General features: G+C 48.1%; 3 non-coding genes across 3 annotated transcripts; all 3 read left to right on the top strand.

Annotated features, from left to right (window-relative positions):
- The first annotated feature begins 7,488 nt into the window (after nucleotides 1-7,488).
- Nucleotides 7,489-7,681, top strand: LOC119733603. The gene has a single exon (XR_005271941.1). It is a non-coding gene; the product is annotated as a U2 spliceosomal RNA (small nuclear RNA).
- A 5,760-nt stretch (nucleotides 7,682-13,441) lies between these two features.
- LOC119733516 lies at nucleotides 13,442-13,626 on the top strand. The gene has a single exon (XR_005271883.1). It is a non-coding gene; the product is annotated as a U2 spliceosomal RNA (small nuclear RNA).
- Nucleotides 13,627-19,385: 5,759 nt separating this feature from the next.
- LOC119733515 lies at nucleotides 19,386-19,570 on the top strand. Its single transcript, XR_005271882.1, has one exon. It is a non-coding gene; the product is annotated as a U2 spliceosomal RNA (small nuclear RNA).
- The last annotated feature ends 496 nt before the right edge of the window (nucleotides 19,571-20,066 follow it).

Below are 20,066 nucleotides of genomic sequence, written 5' to 3'. Positions count from 1 at the left end.
TACGCCGGACATCGACTGGGGGCCCGTAAGGGTCCGGCAACTTTAGCGACCTGTTGTCGAGCCGGTAGCCTACCCAGCATCCGCCAATTAATGGAATTGATTTTAGCATGTTTTTAAACTTTGTCACTCCTCCAATTTGAGTAACCGCTTGCGGGACTTGAATTGGAGGGTAGCATGGGGGGCCTTAAAAACCTCCCAACGTTTAGGTCATTGGGGCATTGGTGATGGCAAGTGTCCTCGGGTAGGCTGTGCCGCTCCCGAGTCACTTAGCCACGTTTTTTGGGTCTGCCCTTTCGTTTACATTTTGTGGGCCTGGGTCGAGCACATTGGTTGCAAAGCCCTGGCCCTTTATTTTTCCCTGACCCGTTCCTGCGTTTTGTATGGGTCAGGGCTTGAGACCAGGCCAGACTCTCTTCTGGTCTGGTATTTGATTAGCACGGTGAAGTGGTTTGTTTGGTGGTTCGCGCTGTGAGACATTGTATGATGGCTCACGGCCGGATGCCCGACCACGTGCTTCACCGTGTCAAGGGCTGCGGTCAAGAACCGCTTACATTTTGGACTTTGTCCGGCTGGACCGGGCTAAGTTTCCGCACCATCTGGTGCGTGCGGGGAGCGGTATGTGTCGTCATTGACGACCATCTTGTCCTCAAGTTCTAAATTTGTTGTTGCATTATTGCAACCTTTTTTCATGTGGGAGATTTTTTTTTCTCCTTGTTTACCTCGGCCCTTTAGGTCCTTTGTGTGGGAGCTGTTACTCCCCTGCTTTTTGGACCCTTTAGGTCTTTCTTGTGGGAGCCTTTTGTCTTCCTTGTTTTTTTGGGGACCCTTTAGGTCCCCTTTTTGTGGGAGTCCTTTTTGCTCCTGGTTTTGGGGCCCTTTAGGCCTTTTTTTTACTAAGCTTAGCTTTGTGCTGGCTTTTGTTGTCTTAGGACCGTTTCGGATCCAAATGTCGGACCTGTGAGCGTTTTCGCTCTGTTGGTTAGGACCCTTTAGGTCCTTTTTATTGAATGTTTGCTCGTATGAGCGTTGTTGCGTCCGGAAGTTCCCTGGTATAGTTTTCTGTTTGTTTATTTTTCCTGTCGCCAGTTAGGGTCGTACCCTACCATGGTAATGCGTGGGTAGCGTGGCTACACTGACTGCATGTCTTGTCTTTGTCAAGTGTCTGTTGGTTTAAATATATAGGTTAAAAGGGTAGGGAGGCTCGTAGCCTCACGTACTAAGGTGTAGTGGGACTACCCTACCCTGGGATCTTCTTAGGGGGATCCTAAAATGAAAAATTAGTATCTGTTCTTTTCAGACAGCCACGCCTCCCCGGAGCTCCGGGTTGTCTTCGAAGAAAATCGAGTTTTTAGATCGCGTTAGTCGGTAATTTTGATATCTACCTTTTTCGTCTTAGTTTATAGACCAAGTGGGTCTAGTTTTTACAGATTTTTGTTTCATTTTTGGTGATATTTTGGGTGTTTTTCGTGTTGGTTTTTCGTTGCTGGCTGTGTACGCAGTGCTGTACACGCCAGCCTATTCATTTGTACACGTCCTTTGTTTGGGCCGTGGCAGCGTGCACGGCCCATTCGTTTCTACGTGTTTCTTTGTTTAGGCCGTGGCAGCGTGCACGGCCCTATTCATTTGGGTGGGGCTGTGCGTGTGCATAGCCCCGTGAAGTCCTTTGTTGGGGGAATTTTCTCCTTTCTATAGCGTTTGCGGGGTTGGGACCCGTGTGCTTGTGCTGCGGCTTGTGACCCGTTACGCAGCCGATACCGCCGTTACACTAGGTGGTGGGTCGGCAGCGGGGAGCGAGCCGTAGCGCGGGTATTGCGGGCCTGTAGGCTCGGGGTTCTCTGCACTACACCGGTGGGGAATTTCGGGTCTGCGGGGCCTGGCCTCCGCGTTCATTTTTCTTTCTTAATCACAGGTAGGCAGTTGCTACCTGTGATTTATCTTCTTGGTGAGTGAGTCAGCAGTTGTGACTCACTCTTTTTGTATATATTTAATATAGTCAATACCGTTACAAGCTTGTAACGGTATTTTTTATTTTTGTGAAAGTAATCCAAGTCGGATTTTTCCTCTTCTTTTTTCTTTCTCGGCTTAGCATGCCGTCAAACGGTAGCGAAGCCAGGCGTCTCCGAGCCCTCGAACTTAGTTTTGGGGGCAAGGAGACGTCAAGTGATGTGTTCAAGGCCCTCAGGGGGGTCGGGATTATCCCGGCCAATCACCTTGAGGCCTTGCAACCACTACCTGGCGGCCGATTTGACATGACGTTCAAATCGGTCGCACTAGCTCGAAAGTTTGAGCCAGTTTTAGACCGGCTTCCAGGTTGCCGTGTTTCATCATTCGGCCTGAAGCTGGTCACTGTCAAGTACGTTGAGATGGACGTGGACGACAATGTCGTCCGGTCCATCTTGTCTAGGTACGGCAGGGTCCACAAGGGAAGATTCCAAACCTACCCTGAGGAACCTGCCGTATTCACTGGCACCCGACAGTACTTAATGTCGGGTGTCAAATCTATACCGTCGGTTCTCCGCATTGGGAACCGCAACGCCTGGGTCGGCCACTCCGGCCAAACCCGGACGTGCGCCCGGTGCGGGGACCCGACACACTCGGCAAACAAATGTAGTACCGTAAGGTGCTACAAATGTTTGCTTGTAGGCCACCCTTCTGGGGAATGCCCCAACAGGGTGGTTTGTACTTTGTGCGAGGAGGAGGGGCATGGCTTTAAGCTGTGTCCCAAATCCTTCGCCAGGAAAGTTCAGCCCACCAAACGGTGGGCTGATGTAGTAGTGCAGGGGAAGTCTGCTCCGGTACCATCTGTTGGAGCGGAATCCTCTCCTGCCAAATCTAGTGGGTTGGAGTCTTCTCCGTCTTCCCCTGAGTCCACGCCCGTTTTGGACGTGGCGGCGGCGGAGAAGTCCAACCCAGCTGTAACTCCCGGGTCTGATTTGTCAGACTCGGAGAGTTCCGAGTCGTCGAATTTTGAATTGCCTCGAGCAGCGTGTATTCAATGCTCGAGGCAGATAGGCCCTCTGAAGTCTCCGGTCGCGTGGGAATGTTTCCATTGCGACCGTGGGATTTCGAGGGCTATGCCCTTTCATGTGGCCGGCTGCGCAGACTGCACGGGTATTAACGCCAAGCCCGTGGTGTCTTGCGACGCCATTGACTGCCAGGCGGCTGCAATAGATAGGGCGGTGGGTTTTTTACCCGTTAGAGGGAAGAGGAAGATGAAGAAGAGGGCTCGTCATCCCTCTTCTGGCTCCGATTCTCCCTCTTCGGGTGCAGTCCCCAAAAAAATCTCGGGGAAATGTCTCTCAGACTCATCCGAGTCTGAGATGAAAGTGGATGAGCCTACAAAGTCATCCAAAACTAGTGCTGTCCCCCGCACAACACCTTTGGGGGACACACAAACTAGCCGGTCCGAGCCCCAGGGCCCGGATACGGACAAGCGGGTGGGGGACAGTAGTTCTCCCCCCGCTGCCACTCTAGACTCGGGTGGTAAACCGAAAGGTGATCCACCCGAGTAATATGTTCACTTCAGCACACCATGGTCAATTTGCTTTCATTGAACGTCAATGGAATGCGTGACCCCGTGAAGAGGAGACGCGTTTTTAGTCTTTGCGGGAGTATGATATTTCCTGTCTTCAGGAGTGTCATATTTCTGGCAATGACGATTTAGTTTCTTGGCAGGCGGAGTGGAGGGGGAAGATTTTTGCCAGTTTTGGCACATCTTCTTCCTGCGGGACCGTCATCCTTCTGCCTGCCAAAAGTCCTTTTGAATTTTCTGATCTTTCCATCGATTCTGATGGAAGGATCGTTTCAGGAATTTTGCGCGGTCCGGGGGGAGGAAAGGGTGTGCGATTGTGCACAGTTTATGCCCCGACTGACCCCAGGTCGCGTCGTCTCTTCTTCACGGAGTTGTCTTGTTTCTTGACGGGTAGTTGTCCTGTTATTTTAGCAGGAGACTTCAACTGTGTCCTGGATTTAGAGCTTGACCGCCGTGGTTCAGATTCCACATCTTGTGGGATCGGCGCCGCGGAGCTCGGTCACCTCATTTCCGACTTTTCTTTTAAGGACTGCTGGCGGTCTTTCCATGGCGAAATGCGGCAAACACGATCACTAGCCGGCTGGATCGTATTTACACATCCAGTTCGGTGGGTGTCGTGTCTTGCGGGCATTCGCCATGCTATTTCAGTGACCATGACTGTGTTGATTTGAAATTTAATTTCCCGGAGATTGCCGGCGCCGGTCGGGGTTTTTGGAAATGTAATGTTTCCGTCCTGGCCGACGCTGGCTTTCAAACGGATTTTCGAAAGGCTTATGCGGGCTGGCGGACTCTCAAGGAGGGGTACGGAAACGAACTCCTCTGGTGGGAGGACGTCAAGTCCCGCATTAAGCGATTTATTATTTCCTTTTCTTGCCGCTTGGTAAGAAATAGACGACGGCGCAGGGAGTCACTTGTGGCTGCCCTGCGCTCAGTCGTTTCCGCCCTCAATTCCGGGCAATGTAACCCTGAGGTTCTTGCTCGGCACGAGGAAATTAGAAACGAGCTTGCTAAACTGGACGACTTTGAAGCGGAGGGGGCTCGGATCCGTGCGCGGGTTCGTGACCTCGAGGAAGGGGAGAAGCCGTCCAGGTATTTTTACCAGCTCGAAACCTCTCAGGCTCGGAAGAAAACTATTTCTTCCGTTTATAGTCCTGGAGGGGACATTGTTTCCTCTCCGGAAGAAATCTCGACAGTTTATAGAGATTTTTATCTCGATTTGTTTTCGGCCGAGCCTGTGGAGGTTGAATCGCAGTCTCCGTTTCTAGACTCTCTGTCCAATGTTTTGGACGAAGCGAGCCGCATTGACTTGGACAGCCCACTTGGGCTGCCTGAGCTCGATGTGGCTCTACGTAGTATGGCCAACGGTAAGACTCCTGGTGGGGACGGCCTGCCCAAGGAATTCTACGTGAAGTTCTGGGATTTGGTCGGTCCCGACCTTCTCGGGGTCTTCCGTTGTGCCTTTTCTTTAAATAGTCTAGGTGATTCCCAGCGATTGGGAATCATCACACTTTTAAAGAAGGGTGGGGATCCGCTTGATCCTAGGAACAAGCGTCCTATATCCCTTCTTAATGTTGACTACAAGATCCTGTCGAAGGCCTTGTGCCTCCGCCTTGGTCGGGTGTTGCCCGACATTGTCGGTCAGTTTCAAACTTGTGGCGTCAAGGGGAGGTCCATCCATGATAATATCAGACTCCTTCGGGATCTGGTAGCATTCGTGGATGGGAAGAACCTTGACTGCCTTGTTATTTCCCTAGACCAGCAGAAGGCCTTTGACAGGGTCAATTGGGATTTTCTTTTTAAAGTCCTCGACCGTTTTGGTTTTGGACCTAATTTTAGGCACTGGATAGAGCTGTTGTACACAAACATATCCAGTGCCGTTTTAACTAATGGTTCTCTTTCAGAACCCTTTTTAGTCACGAGGGGAGTGAGGCAGGGTTGCCCCCTCTCCCCTCTTTTATACGTGCTTTTTATCGAGCCTTTTGCTCAGACTGTCATTAAAGATAGCCGTCTTGCCGGTCTGACAATCCCTGGGGCCAGTGGCCTCGAATGCAGGGTTCTGCAGTACGCAGACGATACAACCTGCATAGTTCGGGATTTCAGATCGGTGAGGCGGTTGTTTGGCATCATCGATGCATTTTCTCGTGCGAGCGGGTCTCGCCTTAACTTCGCCAAGTCGAAAGGCTTGGTTTTTGGCTCATGGCCCGACTGCCTTCCCGACGAGGTCCCTATCCAGTGGACCAGAGACCCGATTAAAATCAACGGTGTCTGGGTTGGCGGTGGGGACATGGGCCCTATGAATTGGAGAGAGCGGATCCCCAATCTGCAGTCCACTTTGGACATGTGGAAAGGGAGAATGCTCTCTCTTTTAGGCAAGGTGTTGCTGGTCAACACCTTGATTTTAACTCCGTTGTTTTTCTTGGCCCCGGTTTATCCTCTGCCGGTTTCGGTAGAGAGGGTTATTAACCGGGCCATTTTTTCGTTTATTTGGTCTGGCAAGACTGAACTTGTAAAAAGGTCAGTCCTTGTCCAGACTTTAGCTAATGGTGGCCTTGGGGTCACCAATATTCGTCACAAATGTGACGCTTTCTTTGTCAGTGGGTTTAGGGTTTTGTTGAGTGACGATGGTCCTCCTTGGAGATTTTTTTCTCTGTACTGGGCGGCCTCGTCACTCCTTGGGGTTCTCCCCCGTAACATCTGGAGGAATGATACCCCACACGCCCTCCAACCCACTGGGTTTTATCGCCATTTTTGCAGGCTGGTCCTGCTTGTATCTACAATTTCGCCGGATATTGACTGGGGGCCAATTACGGTCCGACAACTGTATGACCTGTTGTCAGGTCAGCAGCCGGTCCAGTGTCCGGCGGTTAGGTGCGATGATTTTCTTCATCTTTTTAAATTGTGTCACTCCTCCAATTTGAGTAACCGCTTGCGCGACTTGAATTGGAGGGTGATATGGGGGGCCTTGAAAACTTCCCAACGTTTAGGCCATTGGGGCATTGGTGACGGCCAGTGTCCTCGGGTTGGCTGTGCCGCTCCCGAGTCACTGGGCCACGTTTTCTGGGACTGCCCTTTTGTTTACATTTTGTGGGCATGGGTCGAACACATTGGTGGTAAAGCCCTAGCCCGCTATTTTTCCCTGACCCGTTCCTGCGTTTTGTATGGGTCAGGGCTAGAGACCAGGCCAGACTCTCTTCTGGTCTGGTATTTGATTAGCACGGTGAAGTGGTTGGTTTGGTGTTCGCGCTGTGAGACATTGTATGATGGCTCACGGCCGGATGCCGACCACGTGCTTCACCGTGTCAAGGCTGCGGTCAAGAACCGCATTCGTTTAGACTTCGTCCGGCTGGACCGGGCCAAGTTCCGCACCATCTGGTGCGTGCGGGGAGCGGTATGTTTCATCAGAGACGACCAACTTGTCTTTAGGTTGTGATTTTGTTTTTTTGCACTATTACAGCCTTGAGACTTTCGCTCCTTGTTTATCTCGGGCCCCTTAGGTCCTTTTTTTGTGGGAGCCTTTTGCTCCTTGTTTTTTGGGACCCTTTAGGTCCCCTTTTTGTGGGAGTTCTTTTGCTCCTGGTTTTGGGGCCCCTTAGGCCTTTTTTTACTAAGCTTGGCTTTTTGCTGGCTTTTGTTGTTTAAGGACCGTTTCGGTTCCTTAGGTCGGACCTGTGAGCGTTTTCGCTCTGTTGGTTAGGACCCTTTAGGTCTTTTTAGTGCATGTTTGCTCGCATGAGCGTTGTTGAGTCCGGAAGTTTCATGGTATAGTTTTCTGTTTGTATATTTTCCTGCCAGTCAGTTAGGGTCGTACCCTACCATGGTAATGCGTGGGTAGCGTGGCTACACAGACTGCATGTCTTGTCTTTGTCAAGTGTCTGTTTGTTCTTGATAGTAGGTAAAAGGGTAGGGAGGCTCGTAGCCTCACTTACTAAGGTGTAGTGTGACTACCCTATCCTGGGATCTTCTTTAGGAGGATCCCGAAACCAAAAAATTAGTATCTGTTCTTTTCAGCTTAATATCTGAAACGCTGTTCATTGAACAGCCAGTATATTAAACTGATTTTTGGATTTGGGCCGTGGAATAGAGGCTTGCCTCGTCCCGGCCACGGGTTGGCCCGGTATAGCAGTACATCCGGGATTCGGCCCACTCCCTTCGGGGAACATAAATTAATACAAAAACAGGTTCTGACTACGGTGCCCCGTCGTTAAAGGTTCGTTTTCTTTTGACGTTTTGGTGACAGGGCTTTCACATTGAATTACGGTAAATATTAGTAAGTGTGTAAAGTCTTGTTAAATTATGATGTTGGCGTTTCCATTGATTTCCGTTCAAGGTGTAAAAAAAAAAAAAAAAAAAAAAAAGGCTTGGCCACGACCCCTCTGTGTCTGGTTATAAATGTATTGTTTGAGTCTCGTTGCAATATGTTTCTAGGCATCTTCTTCCTTTTCTTATTTGTTATCCCTTTTCCCCCTTGTTTTGCTTCTGATTTGTTTGTTTCCCAGGATGAGTGCTCCTGCCACGATTGGTCGCCAGAGGGCGCCGTAACAGTTGATGGCTTCGCATGCTCATATCGCGTCCGCGCATGTCCTATAAGTTGCCTCGCCGGGGCTGGGATGGCCATTGAATCATCTACAACCGACTGAGGAGACACAAACATGTCTGGCCGTGGCAAAGGAGGAAAGGGACTAGGCAAAGGGGGTGCCAAGCGACACCGCAAGGTTCTCCGAGATAACATCCAGGGAATCACTAAACCAGCCATTCGTCGGCTGGCCCGCCGCGGAGGAGTCAAGCGTATCTCCGGGCTCATCTACGAAGAAACCCGCGGAGTCCTCAAGGTTTTCCTGGAGAACGTTATCCGCGATGCAGTCACCTACTGCGAGCACGCCAAGAGGAAGACTGTCACTGCAATGGACGTGGTGTATGCGCTGAAGAGACAGGGACGCACGCTGTACGGCTTCGGCGGCTAGACACCATATTCAAAAATCAAACCGAACGGCTCTTTTCAGAGCCACCACTATTTCAAAAAAGAGATTGAATCTTGATTTTACTCGATTTCACTTGTCCTTGTCATGTGTGTTCTTAGAGTTGCTTTTCCCCTCCCTATTTCCACTGTAAAACATGTCTGGTCTCCATTTTTTGTCAAAGTCGATTAAGTAATAATTACTGGGTGCTCGTCTCAGGATATAGCGGGGAACGTATAGAGGGATCCGTGACATTTTGTTCGCGAATGGGTGTGTGTGATTATTGTCTTTATTACAAAACAAACATAAACAGCAGCCAGGGAAATCCGTATGTTTGTCACTTTTCTTTTAGGGGGTGGGGGAGGGGGTGTTTATTGGGGTTCAATTAATCCCAAGTAGGGGGTGGGAGAAATATTGTAGTCACAACGATCCCAAATGGATTCTGTTGCCGAGGGCTCATAATACTATAGGCTCGGAAAAGCAGCATTTTCGATTGAAATTTAACGTCTATACTTTTTCAACGTACGGAAATCGTGATCACTGAAGCGTCTCCGCTTGGCCCCCGAAGCACCCAATCGGAAGATAGCCCATTGTTAGGCTTCCAACCTAGGATGCTATGCGCCGGCCTTAAGAGGCGGGGTCCGTTCGCTCAATCTGCACTCAGTTGTGATCACCGTTCATCAAACCATACCCTTGACCATGGCGCGCACCAAGCAGACGGCAAGAAAGAGCACCGGGGGGAAAGCCCCCAGGAAGCAGTTGGCCACCAAGGCGGCCCGCAAGAGCGCACCGGCGACTGGCGGTGTCAAGAAACCCCATCGGTACCGACCGGGAACCGTCGCCCTCCGTGAGATTCGCCGCTACCAGAAGAGCACCGAACTGCTGATCCGAAAGCTGCCATTCCAGAGACTTGTGCGTGAAATTGCACAGGATTTCAAAACTGAACTGCGATTCCAGAGTTCTGCCGTCATGGCATTGCAAGAAGCGAGCGAAGCTTACCTCGTCGGCCTCTTCGAAGACACCAACCTGTGCGCCATTCACGCCAAGAGGGTCACCATCATGCCCAAGGACATCCAGTTGGCCCGCCGAATTCGGGGTGAACGAGCTTGAGCACGTTGTGTGCGCAAAAAGAAATAAAACTAACGGCTCTTTTCAGAGCCACTACTTCTTCAAAGAGAGATTAAGTCCAATCCCTGAGTTTTCCTTCAAATAAAGAATAAAGGGCCGTTGATTTTTTTCCGAATTATTATTGTTGATATTCTGTCCAAATACATTCCACTTTTTGGGTTCTATACGTATGCCTCATCCGAAACGTGTTCCAGGCAAAATTGAATTGTTATGGGCATGGTAATAATGATATATATTTCCTATCTGTTTTGACAATTACAGGTACTCGTTCTCTTATTTTCGTCGGTTTTGCGTTACATTGTATGATTCATTATAAATGGATGGTGCATAAGGGGGAAACAACATTTAAAGAAGTATTGGTGCACTACGACATATTAATTCGCCCTCCGCTGGAGATGACTTTATTATTTCCCAGAAATTCAGTAGACAATAATATTTAAGAAGGACACTTATACACGTGTCAGTCTGAGAAAAAGGCTAAAAATACCCTTGCCGGGGGGGGGGGGGGGGGGGGGGTCGTGCCGTGCGTGCATTGTATAACTATGCACGCATACCGCTTTCTTCACGCATGGGTTAGCGGTCACTGGCGGGAAAGTGGACGATGCATGGGTGGTCAGAATCCAAGCTGTGCACAATAAAAGCCGGCCAAGACGTGCTGGTCTTTCATTCGATCTCACGATCCGATACATTCCAAGTCCTCCAATATGGCTCCCAAAGTTAGCGGAAAAGGTCAGAAGAAGGCCGGAAATACTAAGGGTCCGGTTAGCGCAAACAAAAAGAGGCACCGGCGTCGCAAGGAGAGCTACGGCATCTACATCTACAAAGTGATGAAACAGGTGCACCCCGACACCGGAATCTCGAGCAAGGCAATGAGCATCATGAACAGCTTTGTCAACGACGTGTTTGAGCGCATCGCCAGCGAATCTTCTCGCCTCGCTCTCTACAACAAGAAGTCCACCATCACAAGCCGTGAAGTGCAGACAGCAGTACGCCTACTTCTTCCCGGGGAGCTTGCTAAGCATGCAGTCAGCGAAGGCACCAAGGCCGTCACCAAGTACACGACTTCAAAATAGAAATTTTGAAGGCTTCAAAACCAAACGGCTCTTTTCAGAGCCAACACAGTTTCCAAAAAGAGATTTGCCAGTCAGCTCAGTTCGCCCGATCAGCCCATTTCTTAGGTTTTACAACTAACCTTTTTTTATTCTGTTGTGTCCCTTTCACTCTCTCTCTTTTTTTTTAATATGCTTTTACCCTTCGTGAGGCGAGGGGAGGTAATGCGATTAAAGTTAATCCCTGAGTCTTGTCGTCGTCGTAAACACATAATTTAATTTATGCCACAGCCTTTTTCAATTGGTCATTTCTTTCAATCTCCGGACGAGTGCTTGCATTTTGTTGAGTGGGTTACTATTAAAAAATAAATTAGGATTTCGTCTGTGGGATGTTACAAATATCTAGCAAGAAACCGAGGCCAGTTTTAACCGCCGCGTGAGAGCAACGAATCACTGCCATTGTGCGGAGGCTGGTCGAAAGATCATGGGACTTCTTCGGCGGAATAACAATAAAACGTCTTAAAATGGAGGTAAGAATGTTGCATGTTTCTGTGTTTTATCTAGTGATTCCATTACTTTGAACGACGATGACACAGTTGTAATTTTTTGTTCCCTCGTCCCCCGCGTCCAAAATGGATGCGGTGCACCCAACCGTGCGACGGGCACGCCCGTGTCGCGTGATTGGCTACTTGGCACGCTTCAGCCAATCCACCAGAACGCTATAACTAGTGTTGTGTTTTCCAAGTGGGTTCATTCACACACCACCTTTACTGCAGAGTACATTCATCTTCTGTCACTATACTGTCAAGATGACTGGGCGAGGAAAGAGCGGCAAAGCAAGAAGCAAGGCCAAGAGCAGGTCCTCCAGGGCGGGACTCCAGTTCCCCGTGGGTCGTGTTCACAGATTTCTGCGTAAGGGCAACTACGCCCAGCGTGTCGGTGCCGGTGCACCGGTCTACCTTGCGGCAGTGATGGAGTACCTTACCGCGGAGATCTTGGAACTGGCCGGAAACGCTGCACGAGACAACAAGAAGACGAGAATTAATCCCCGCCATCTGCAGCTTGCTATACGCAACGACGAGGAGTTGAACAAGTTGATGAGCGGAGTTACCATCGCGCAGGGTGGTGTCCTTCCCAACATCCAGCAAGTTCTTCTGCCCAAGAAGACCGCCAAAGTGTCAAAGTAAAGAAAAGAACTTACTTTGCATCCACAAACCCAAAAGGCTCTTTTCAGAGCCACCACAACCTTCAAAAAAGAGATTTGTCGCTGCCTGTCTAACTCCACCTCTACCTTCACTCATAGCCGAAATCAATTTCTCTAATTTTTTTTATAAACAATAGAACACTGTTCCAGATAGAATTCCCACTGTGTCCTTTAACTTAATCATTATGCAAAATTTTACGCACTGCGTATGTGACCGGCCGGCCGGCTGAGTACATTAGCCATACATGTATGTATATGCATTGTCTTAAATGTTGCCTCATGTAGAATGTGAATGACTTATTCACCAAAGGTTACAAAAATGGACAAATAATGGTGCGTTGACATTTGTTTCCCGTTTGTTTCTTTTCTTTCTTTCTCTCTCTTCAATTAACTCCCCGCGGGACCGCATTGATATTGATACATAAGTATTATAAGCGCAAATGAAAACGGTATGACGAATGTTTTCTTTTCTTTCGAATTTTCTTCTTATAACTTCATGACGAAATAAACAATAAATCAATGAAATAAAATAGTAATTATTACAAAAAGGGGAAATAAGTAAGTGAAAAAATAACAAAACAAAACAATAACCAAGCAATTAAAGGAAAGCGGCAGGCTGGGACTCGAACCCACGGTCTATTACTTTCTACATGTGCTCTCTAACCACTCGGCCACGGAGCTTACTGACAAACTGAAGTATTTCCCCGCCCCTAATGTGGGACCCATTGGCAGGCCCTGAGAAATACCCAGATGGGAAACGCCGAGGCGCGATGACCGGGAGTGTTGAAGGGCGCCATCTATTGATATGCTTGTCCCGGTACATCGTACGTACGGCATTTAGTGCCGACGCTCTCGCTCACTGATGCATTGATCCCATTTTTTGTCTGGATTAATTTTTTCAACAAGATTTTGGGTGAAATATGATCGAGGTGTATGAAAATGCATGATAGAAATATTTTTAAGAATGTATATGTCTCTGTTAATCTGAGAAAGCCGGAGATTTCTTGCTCATCTCTCTCTCCCCTGGTTTCGTTGAGTTGCGGTGGACGCGCAGGAGTCTTTTTTTTTGTTTTCACACCAGGAAACAAAAAAAGGCAAAAATAAATAATAAGAAGAACAATAGCAAACAGTATTTCAAGACGAATAATCCCTTTCCGCGCTATTGTTTTAATATTAATCGTTATCGCTTCTCGGCCTTTTGGCTAAGATCATTGCACATCGGTCTTAGTCTCGGTCAGGAACATCAGGAGGTGGTCCAGACTCGGCATTGCACTTAGCCTTGAGTCTGTAAGGCTCCTCCCCCGAAGTGGTCCCCGGCTTGCGTAGTGACGGTCTTCCGTGTTCTGCCTCGCATGGGTGATTTTGTTTAGGCATGAAGTTGCCTTTGTTCAGGCATGAAGTTGCCTTAGTTTAGGCGTGAAGTCGCCTTTGTATCGGCGTGAAGTCGCCATTTTTTGTGTTATATGTGTAGGCGTGAAGTCGCCTTTGTATGTTGTCTTTGTCCCGGGCAGGAGGGTTCGCAACCCTACTAGCTTGGTCCGACGTGGTCGGCCTGCCCGGTCCCCCAAGCGTGGTCTTGTGGGGGGGCCATAAAAAATAAGTATCTGTTCTTTTCAGCTTAATATCTGAAACGCTGTTCATTGAACAGCCAGTATATTAAACTGATTTTTGGATTTGGGCCGTGGAATAGAGGCTTGCCTCGTCCCGGCCACGGGTTGGCCCGGTATAGCAGTACATCCGGGATTCGGCCCACTCCCTTCGGGGAACATAAATTAATACAAAAACAGGTTCTGACTACGGTGCCCCGTCGTTAAAGGTTCGTTTTCTTTTGACGTTTTGGTGACAGGGCTTTCACATTGAATTACGGTAAATATTAGTAAGTGTGTAAAGTCTTGTTAAATTATGATGTTGGCGTTTCCATTGATTTCCGTTCAAGGTGTAAAAAAAAAAAAAAAAAAAAAAAGGCTTGGCCACGACCCCTCTGTGTCTGGTTATAAATGTATTGTTTGAGTCTCGTTGCAATATGTTTCTAGGCATCTTCTTCCTTTTCTTATTTGTTATCCCTTTTCCCCCTTGTTTTGCTTCTGATTTGTTTGTTTCCCAGGATGAGTGCTCCTGCCACGATTGGTCGCCAGAGGGCGCCGTAACAGTTGATGGCTTCGCATGCTCATATCGCGTCCGCGCATGTCCTATAAGTTGCCTCGCCGGGGCTGGGATGGCCATTGAATCATCTACAACCGACTGAGGAGACACAAACATGTCTGGCCGTGGCAAAGGAGGAAAGGGACTAGGCAAAGGGGGTGCCAAGCGACACCGCAAGGTTCTCCGAGATAACATCCAGGGAATCACTAAACCAGCCATTCGTCGGCTGGCCCGCCGCGGAGGAGTCAAGCGTATCTCCGGGCTCATCTACGAAGAAACCCGCGGAGTCCTCAAGGTTTTCCTGGAGAACGTTATCCGCGATGCAGTCACCTACTGCGAGCACGCCAAGAGGAAGACTGTCACTGCAATGGACGTGGTGTATGCGCTGAAGAGACAGGGACGCACGCTGTACGGCTTCGGCGGCTAGACACCATATTCAAAAATCAAACCGAACGGCTCTTTTCAGAGCCACCACTATTTCAAAAAAGAGATTGAATCTTGATTTTACTCGATTTCACTTGTCCTTGTCATGTGTGTTCTTAGAGTTGCTTTTCCCCTCCCTATTTCCACTGTAAAACATGTCTGGTCTCCATTTTTTGTCAAAGTCGATTAAGTAATAATTACTGGGTGCTCGTCTCAGGATATAGCGGGGAACGTATAGAGGGATCCGTGACATTTTGTTCGCGAATGGGTGTGTGTGATTATTGTCTTTATTACAAAACAAACATAAACAGCAGCCAGGGAAATCCGTATGTTTGTCACTTTTCTTTTAGGGGGTGGGGGAGGGGGTGTTTATTGGGGTTCAATTAATCCCAAGTAGGGGGTGGGAGAAATATTGTAGTCACAACGATCCCAAATGGATTCTGTTGCCGAGGGCTCATAATACTATAGGCTCGGAAAAGCAGCATTTTCGATTGAAATTTAACGTCTATACTTTTTCAACGTACGGAAATCGTGATCACTGAAGCGTCTCCGCTTGGCCCCCGAAGCACCCAATCGGAAGATAGCCCATTGTTAGGCTTCCAACCTAGGATGCTATGCGCCGGCCTTAAGAGGCGGGGTCCGTTCGCTCAATCTGCACTCAGTTGTGATCACCGTTCATCAAACCATACCCTTGACCATGGCGCGCACCAAGCAGACGGCAAGAAAGAGCACCGGGGGGAAAGCCCCCAGGAAGCAGTTGGCCACCAAGGCGGCCCGCAAGAGCGCACCGGCGACTGGCGGTGTCAAGAAACCCCATCGGTACCGACCGGGAACCGTCGCCCTCCGTGAGATTCGCCGCTACCAGAAGAGCACCGAACTGCTGATCCGAAAGCTGCCATTCCAGAGACTTGTGCGTGAAATTGCACAGGATTTCAAAACTGAACTGCGATTCCAGAGTTCTGCCGTCATGGCATTGCAAGAAGCGAGCGAAGCTTACCTCGTCGGCCTCTTCGAAGACACCAACCTGTGCGCCATTCACGCCAAGAGGGTCACCATCATGCCCAAGGACATCCAGTTGGCCCGCCGAATTCGGGGTGAACGAGCTTGAGCACGTTGTGTGCGCAAAAAGAAATAAAACTAACGGCTCTTTTCAGAGCCACTACTTCTTCAAAGAGAGATTAAGTCCAATCCCTGAGTTTTCCTTCAAATAAAGAATAAAGGGCCGTTGATTTTTTTCCGAATTATTATTGTTGATATTCTGTCCAAATACATTCCACTTTTTGGGTTCTATACGTATGCCTCATCCGAAACGTGTTCCAGGCAAAATTGAATTGTTATGGGCATGGTAATAATGATATATATTTCCTATCTGTTTTGACAATTACAGGTACTCGTTCTCTTATTTTCGTCGGTTTTGCGTTACATTGTATGATTCATTATAAATGGATGGTGCATAAGGGGGAAACAACATTTAAAGAAGTATTGGTGCACTACGACATATTAATTCGCCCTCCGCTGGAGATGACTTTATTATTTCCCAGAAATTCAGTAGACAATAATATTTAAGAAGGACACTTATACACGTGTCAGTCTGAGAAAAAGGCTAAAAATACCCTTGCCGGGGAGGGGGGGGGGGGGGGGGTCGTGCCGTGCGTGCATTGTATAACTATGCACGCATACCGCTTTCTTCACGCATGGGTTAGCGGTCACTGGCGGGAAAGTGGACGATGCATGGGTGGTCAGAATCCAAGCTGTGCACAATAAAAGCCGGCCAAGACGTGCTGGTCTTTCATTCGATCTCACGATCCGATACATTCCAAGTCCTCCAATATGGCTCCCAAAGTTAGCGGAAAAGGTCAGAAGAAGGCCGGAAATACTAAGGGTCCGGTTAGCGCAAACAAAAAGAGGCACCGGCGTCGCAAGGAGAGCTACGGCATCTACATCTACAAAGTGATGAAACAGGTGCACCCCGACACCGGAATCTCGAGCAAGGCAATGAGCATCATGAACAGCTTTGTCAACGACGTGTTTGAGCGCATCGCCAGCGAATCTTCTCGCCTCGCTCTCTACAACAAGAAGTCCACCATCACAAGCCGTGAAGTGCAGACAGCAGTACGCCTACTTCTTCCCGGGGAGCTTGCTAAGCATGCAGTCAGCGAAGGCACCAAGGCCGTCACCAAGTACACGACTTCAAAATAGAAATTTTGAAGGCTTCAAAACCAAACGGCTCTTTTCAGAGCCAACACAGTTTCCAAAAAGAGATTTGCCAGTCAGCTCAGTTCGCCCGATCAGCCCATTTCTTAGGTTTTACAACTAACCTTTTTTTATTCTGTTGTGTCCCTTTCACTCTCTCTCTTTTTTTTTAATATGCTTTTACCCTTCGTGAGGCGAGGGGAGGTAATGCGATTAAAGTTAATCCCTGAGTCTTGTCGTCGTCGTAAACACATAATTTAATTTATGCCACAGCCTTTTTCAATTGGTCATTTCTTTCAATCTCCGGACGAGTGCTTGCATTTTGTTGAGTGGGTTACTATTAAAAAATAAATTAGGATTTCGTCTGTGGGATGTTACAAATATCTAGCAAGAAACCGAGGCCAGTTTTAACCGCCGCGTGAGAGCAACGAATCACTGCCATTGTGCGGAGGCTGGTCGAAAGATCATGGGACTTCTTCGGCGGAATAACAATAAAACGTCTTAAAATGGAGGTAAGAATGTTGCATGTTTCTGTGTTTTATCTAGTGATTCCATTACTTTGAACGACGATGACACAGTTGTAATTTTTTGTTCCCTCGTCCCCCGCGTCCAAAATGGATGCGGTGCACCCAACCGTGCGACGGGCACGCCCGTGTCGCGTGATTGGCTACTTGGCACGCTTCAGCCAATCCACCAGAACGCTATAACTAGTGTTGTGTTTTCCAAGTGGGTTCATTCACACACCACCTTTACTGCAGAGTACATTCATCTTCTGTCACTATACTGTCAAGATGACTGGGCGAGGAAAGAGCGGCAAAGCAAGAAGCAAGGCCAAGAGCAGGTCCTCCAGGGCGGGACTCCAGTTCCCCGTGGGTCGTGTTCACAGATTTCTGCGTAAGGGCAACTACGCCCAGCGTGTCGGTGCCGGTGCACCGGTCTACCTTGCGGCAGTGATGGAGTACCTTACCGCGGAGATCTTGGAACTGGCCGGAAACGCTGCACGAGACAACAAGAAGACGAGAATTAATCCCCGCCATCTGCAGCTTGCTATACGCAACGACGAGGAGTTGAACAAGTTGATGAGCGGAGTTACCATCGCGCAGGGTGGTGTCCTTCCCAACATCCAGCAAGTTCTTCTGCCCAAGAAGACCGCCAAAGTGTCAAAGTAAAGAAAAGAACTTACTTTGCATCCACAAACCCAAAAGGCTCTTTTCAGAGCCACCACAACCTTCAAAAAAGAGATTTGTCGCTGCCTGTCTAACTCCACCTCTACCTTCACTCATAGCCGAAATCAATTTCTCTAATTTTTTTTATAAACAATAGAACACTGTTCCAGATAGAATTCCCACTGTGTCCTTTAACTTAATCATTATGCAAAATTTTACGCACTGCGTATGTGACCGGCCGGCCGGCTGAGTACATTAGCCATACATGTATGTATATGCATTGTCTTAAATGTTGCCTCATGTAGAATGTGAATGACTTATTCACCAAAGGTTACAAAAATGGACAAATAATGGTGCGTTGACATTTGTTTCCCGTTTGTTTCTTTTCTTTCTTTCTCTCTCTTCAATTAACTCCCCGCGGGACCGCATTGATATTGATACATAAGTATTATAAGCGCAAATGAAAACGGTATGACGAATGTTTTCTTTTCTTTCGAATTTTCTTCTTATAACTTCATGACGAAATAAACAATAAATCAATGAAATAAAATAGTAATTATTACAAAAAGGGGAAATAAGTAAGTGAAAAAATAACAAAACAAAACAATAACCAAGCAATTAAAGGAAAGCGGCAGGCTGGGACTCGAACCCACGGTCTATTACTTTCTACATGTGCTCTCTAACCACTCGGCCACGGAGCTTACTGACAAACTGAAGTATTTCCCCGCCCCTAATGTGGGACCCATTGGCAGGCCCTGAGAAATACCCAGATGGGAAACGCCGAGGCGCGATGACCGGGAGTGTTGAAGGGCGCCATCTATTGATATGCTTGTCCCGGTACATCGTACGTACGGCATTTAGTGCCGACGCTCTCGCTCACTGATGCATTGATCCCATTTTTTGTCTGGATTAATTTTTTCAACAAGATTTTGGGTGAAATATGATCGAGGTGTATGAAAATGCATGATAGAAATATTTTTAAGAATGTATATGTCTCTGTTAATCTGAGAAAGCCGGAGATTTCTTGCTCATCTCTCTCTCCCCTGGTTTCGTTGAGTTGCGGTGGACGCGCAGGAGTCTTTTTTTTTGTTTTCACACCAGGAAACAAAAAAAGGCAAAAATAAATAATAAGAAGAACAATAGCAAACAGTATTTCAAGACGAATAATCCCTTTCCGCGCTATTGTTTTAATATTAATCGTTATCGCTTCTCGGCCTTTTGGCTAAGATCATTGCACATCGGTCTTAGTCTCGGTCAGGAACATCAGGAGGTGGTCCAGACTCGGCATTGCACTTAGCCTTGAGTCTGTAAGGCTCCTCCCCCGAAGTGGTCCCCGGCTTGCGTAGTGACGGTCTTCCGTGTTCTGCCTCGCATGGGTGATTTTGTTTAGGCATGAAGTTGCCTTTGTTCAGGCATGAAGTTGCCTTAGTTTAGGCGTGAAGTCGCCTTTGTATCGGCGTGAAGTCGCCATTTTTTGTGTTATATGTGTAGGCGTGAAGTCGCCTTTGTATGTTGTCTTTGTCCCGGGCAGGAGGGTTCGCAACCCTACTAGCTTGGTCCGACGTGGTCGGCCTGCCCGGTCCCCCAAGCGTGGTCTTGTGGGGGGGCCATAAAAAATAAGTATCTGTTCTTTTCAGCTTAATATCTGAAACGCTGTTCATTGAACAGCCAGTATATTAAACTGATTTTTGGATTTGGGCCGTGGAATAGAGGCTTGCCTCGTCCCGGCCACGGGTTGGCCCGGTATAGCAGTACATCCGGGATTCGGCCCACTCCCTTCGGGGAACATAAATTAATACAAAAACAGGTTCTGACTACGGTGCCCCGTCGTTAAAGGTTCGTTTTCTTTTGACGTTTTGGTGACAGGGCTTTCACATTGAATTACGGTAAATATTAGTAAGTGTGTAAAGTCTTGTTAAATTATGATGTTGGCGTTTCCATTGATTTCCGTTCAAGGTGTAAAAAAAAAAAAAAAAAAAAAAAGGCTTGGCCACGACCCCTCTGTGTCTGGTTATAAATGTATTGTTTGAGTCTCGTTGCAATATGTTTCTAGGCATCTTCTTCCTTTTCTTATTTGTTATCCCTTTTCCCCCTTGTTTTGCTTCTGATTTGTTTGTTTCCCAGGATGAGTGCTCCTGCCACGATTGGTCGCCAGAGGGCGCCGTAACAGTTGATGGCTTCGCATGCTCATATCGCGTCCGCGCATGTCCTATAAGTTGCCTCGCCGGGGCTGGGATGGCCATTGAATCATCTACAACCGACTGAGGAGACACA

This window comes from Patiria miniata, unplaced genomic scaffold, assembly GCF_015706575.1.
Source record: "Patiria miniata isolate m_02_andy unplaced genomic scaffold, ASM1570657v1 HiC_scaffold_25, whole genome shotgun sequence".
NCBI lineage: Eukaryota > Metazoa > Echinodermata > Asteroidea > Valvatida > Asterinidae > Patiria > Patiria miniata.
This window is presented reverse-complemented; position numbering and strand designations above follow the sequence as displayed.